Source organism: Otolemur garnettii, unplaced genomic scaffold (assembly GCF_000181295.1).
Source record: "Otolemur garnettii isolate 467f Iridium unplaced genomic scaffold, OtoGar3 scaffold00028, whole genome shotgun sequence".
In the NCBI taxonomy this organism is placed as follows: Eukaryota; Metazoa; Chordata; class Mammalia; order Primates; family Galagidae; genus Otolemur; species Otolemur garnettii.
In genome coordinates this window covers 17,535,925-17,540,619 of record NW_003852423.1, presented here as the reverse complement: position 1 = coordinate 17,540,619, position 4,695 = coordinate 17,535,925, and the positions used below count along the sequence as shown (strand labels likewise).

Sequence of the window (4,695 nt, the reverse complement as noted above, 5' to 3'; positions counted from 1 at the left end):
TTCAGAGGGCTGAAGAGGGAACCTGTAAATCTAATGATACTTAAAAGACTTAACAAGTGCTTTGAAACAGCACATCTAAACTAGAGTGGGTAGGAATACACAATTAGGTGACGAGCTGTAAAGAAACACCAGGGAGTGATACCTGTGAAACTTGGGAGGAGAATATTTGCTTTTAGAGAAAAGGAGGGAGTTGAGGGTGGGACATCGTGGGGTTCAGAGGTGCCTCACGAAGCTCCGTTGTGTGACGTGGTAATGATTAAGGGATGTCTACCTTGTGACTTATGAAACTATACTTTTGTTTTATCTGGGTCTCTGCAGTAGTCCCTCAGCATCAGAGGGACTGGTTCCAGAATTCCCACAGACACCAAAATCTGCAGATGCTCAAGTCCCTTACATGGGCTTACCTCAGAGATACTGTGGGTTCAGTTCGAGGCCACCCCAAGAAGCTGAATATCATGATAAAGCAAGACATATGAATTTTTTAAAAATTGTTTTTTATTAAATCATAACTTTGTACATTGATGCATTTATGGGGTTCAGGGTGCTGCTTCAATATACAATGCAAAATGCTTACATTGAACCAGGTAACCCATCCATCACAATTATAATCATTTCTTAATAGTTTCGAAATGTACCATTGCATCATGCACATTAGGTGAGATCCCCACCAAATACCCTCCCTTTTCCCATAACCCCCCTCCCCTCCCCTCTCTCTCCTTTTCCCTTCTATTTTCTGGACTATAGCTATGTTTTGCCATTCGTATGAGTGTGTGGTTGGTTATATATTGATTTCATAATAGTATTGAGTACACTGGATACTTTTTTTTTCCATCTTGAGATACTTTACTAAGAAGAATATGTTCCAGCTCCATCCAGGTAAACATAAAAGATGTGAAGTCTCCTTCTTTTTTATGGCTGCATAGTATTCCATGGTGTATGTATACCACAATTTGTTAATCCATTCATGGGTCGATGGGCACTTGGGCTGTTTCCATGTCTTGGCTGTTATGAATTGGGCTGCAATAAACATTCTGGTGCAAAGAGACATATGAATTTGTTGATTTCTCAGTACATATAAAAATCATGTGTAATGGTATACTGTAGTTTAAGTATGCAATAGTAATATGTTTAAAAGAATGTATGTACCTAAATTAAAAAATATTATGTTGCTAAAAAATGCTAACAATCATCTGAGCCTTTGGTGAGTTGTGATCTTTCTGCTGGTAGAGGATCTTGCTTCAATGTTGATGGCTGTTGACTGATCAGGGTGGTGGTTGCTGAAGGCTGGAATGGCTGTGGCAATTTCTTAAATTAAGACAACAGTGAAATTTGCCACATCAATTGACTCCTCATTTTATGAAATTTTTTTCTGTAGCATTTGATGGTATTTGATCGTATTTTACTAGCTTTTTTATGAACTTTTTTCAAAATTGAAGTCAATTCTCTCAAAGCTTGCCACTGCTTTATCAACCAAGTTGATGGAACATTTAAATCCTTGGCTGTCATTTCAACAATGTTCTTAGCATCTTCACCAGGAGTAGTTTCCACCTCACAAACCACTTTCTTTGCTCATCTGTAAGAAGCAAATTCTCATCCGTTCAAGTTTAATCATGGGATTGCAGCAGTACAGTCACAGCTTCAGGCTCCACTTCTAATTCTAATTCTCCTGCTATTTCCACCACATCTGCAGTTACTTTCTCCACAGAAGTCTGGAACCCCTCAGAGTCATCCATGAGGGTTAGAATCAACTTCTTCCAAACTGTTGTTAATGTTGACATTTTGACCTCCTGTGAATCACAGATGTTCTTAGTGGCATCTAGTATAGCAAATCCTTTCCAGAAGGTCTTCCAACTTACTTTGCCCAGATCCATCAAAGGAATCATTTTACTTCTGGCAGTTATGGCATAGTGGAATGTGTTTTTAAAATAAAGTTAAAGTCTTGCTCCTTAATCTATGGGCTGCAGAATGGATGCTGTGCTAGTAGGCATGAAAACAAGACTGGTCTCCTCGCATCTCCATAAGAGCTCTTGGGTGACCAGGTGCGTTGGCAGTAAGCAGTAATAATTTGAAAGGAATCTTTTTTCAGAGCAGAAGGTCTCAATGGTGAGCTTAAAATATTCAGTAAACAATGCTATAAACAGACGTGTTATCACCCAGGCTTTGTGGTTCCATTTATAGAGCACAGAGCAGACTTGGTATAATTCTTAAGAATGATAAATGAGGGCAGCGCTTGTGGCTCAAGGAGTAGGGCACCGGCCCCATATACTGGGGGTGGTGGGTTGAACCTGGCCGTGGCCAAAACTGCAAAAAAAAAAAAAGAATAATAAATGATCACTGGCTTCAACTTATAGTCACCAGATTGACCATCCCCTAACAAAAGAGCCAGTTTGTCTTTTGAAGTTTAGAAGCCAGGCATTGACTTCTCCTCGCTAGCTATGAAAGTCGCAGGTGGCATCTCCTTCCAGTATAAGGTTGTTTCATCTACATTGAAAATCTGTTGTTTAGTGTAGCTGTTTTCGTCAATAATCGTAGCTGGATCTTCTGCAAGCTTACTGTAACTTGCTGCAGCTTCTCCATCAGTATTTGCTGGTTTACCTTGAACTTTTATGGTGTGGAGATGGCTTCTTTTCTTCGACCTCATGAGCCAACCTCTTCTAGCTTCAGACTTTTCTTCTGTAGCTTCCTCCCCTTTCTCAGGCTTCACAAGACTGAAGGAATTAGGGCTTTGCTCTGGAGTGAGCTTTGCCTTAAGGGAATGTGGTAGATGGCTTGATCTTCTAGCCAGACCACTAAAACTTTCTCCATATTAGCAGTAAGCCTGTTTTACTTCACCTAATTTCCTTCAAGAACTTTTCCTTTTCATTCATAACTTAGCCATCTAGCAGAAAAAAGGCCTCGCTTTCTGCCTGTTTCAACATGCCTTCCTCACGAAGCTCGATCATTTCTAACTTTTGATTGACATGGAGAGACTTGAGACTCTTCCTTCCACTGGGACACTTAGGGGTCATTGTAGAGTCAACTGGCCTAATTCCAATATTGTTTTGTTTCAGGGAATAGGGAGGTCTGAGGAGAAGAAGAGGAAAGAGGGGAGATGGGGGACAGTCAGAACACACACAATGTTCACTAATTAAGCTCACCATCTTACACGGTTATGGTTTGGGGTGCCCCCAAACAATCACAGTCATAGCATCAAATCTTGCTGATCACAGATCACCATAATATATAGTAAAAATTAAATTTCAAATATTGAATTACTAAAATGTGACACAGAGACATGATGTAATCCTGTGCTATTGAAAAAATGGTACCAAAAGGCCTACTCAACATAGAATTGCAATGAGCTTTTTTTTTTGCAGTTTTGGCCGGGACCAGACTTGAACCAGCCACAACCCAGCATATGGGGCCAGCATCCTACTCCTTGAGCCAAAGGCGCTGCCCATCATGAACTTTTAATTTGTAAAAAATTAAATATCTGAGAAGTACAATAAGGCAAAGTCAGCTCGGCGCCTGTGGCTCAAGAGGCTAAGGCACCAGTCATATACACCTAAGGTGGTGGGTTCAAATGCAGTCCGGGCCTGCCAAACAACAATGATGGCTGCAACCAAAAAAAATAGCCAGGTGTTGTAGCGGGTGCCTGGGGTCCCAGCTACTTGGGAGATGGAGGCGGGAGACTCGCTTGAGCCCAGGAGTTGGAGGTTGCTGTGAACTGTGATGCTATGGCACTCTACCCAGGGGGGACAGCTTGAGGCCCTGTCTCAAAAAAAAAAAAAAAAGGCAAAGTACAATAAATCCAGGTATGCCTGTATTTGCATATAATGTATGCAAATCAACTCATGTACTTTAAATCATCTCTAGGTTACTTACAATACCTAATACAATATAAATGCTGTGTAAATAGTTGATACACTGCATTGTCTTTTATTTGTATTATTTTTATTATCATATTGTTATTGGGTTTTTTTCCCCCCAAATAGTTTCTATCTATGGTTGGATAGATGTGGAATCTGCATGTAGGGAGGACTGATTGTATGTGTTTTATTTGATAATTTTCTTAAAAGGCAGAGAGGAAAGAAAATTATATAGCATTTCCCCCCTCCAATGAATTCCATTTATTGCAATGATAATCTCAGCATTTAGCAGCCCTGTATGGTATCTGTGGCCTTCTGAGAACCTTTTATTATTTTATTTTATTTTTTTAACCTCAGAATCAAAATGGAATAGTTTTACAAATGATATCATTCTATCTCATTGGGCAGAATCATTACACCATTGATCTGAGAACCTTTTAATATTTCCAGGGTATTTGGGGACATTTTCAGCTTGGAATGCATTGCATTGCATTTCTATACATTAAAAGGTGATGCTTCCAAGAATGTGTTACAGAGGGAACTGCCACTAAGGCCCCTCTTCCAGATAGGTAGTATTGCCTGGTAGCCGTGTGAGGAATACACATTCTGGGAAGTCACCACTGTTCCTCAATCCTCTTGGTTTTCCTCTTGCCTAAATCTCTGTTTGTTCATTGAATAAATTACAAAATTACACAACTAGAAAGGACCTCAGAATTGGCTCACTGCAGTGTGTCTTAAAATGTGTCCTCACATAGAGACACTGCCTACCCTTCACAACTCTGGGGCCCTGGATGGAGCAGACTGGGCCCCTTCACATCTGCTAAAGGAGGCTGTCTGGGGAGAAGTT

At 40.4% G+C, this 4,695-nt stretch overlaps 1 non-coding gene across 1 annotated transcript; it reads right to left on the bottom strand.

The window, feature by feature from the left end:
* Positions 1-4,197: 4,197 nt before the first annotated feature.
* LOC111724913 lies at positions 4,198-4,275 on the bottom strand. Its single transcript, XR_002773122.1, has one exon. It is a non-coding gene; the product is annotated as a small nucleolar RNA SNORD47 (small nucleolar RNA).
* Positions 4,276-4,695: the final 420 nt, after the last annotated feature.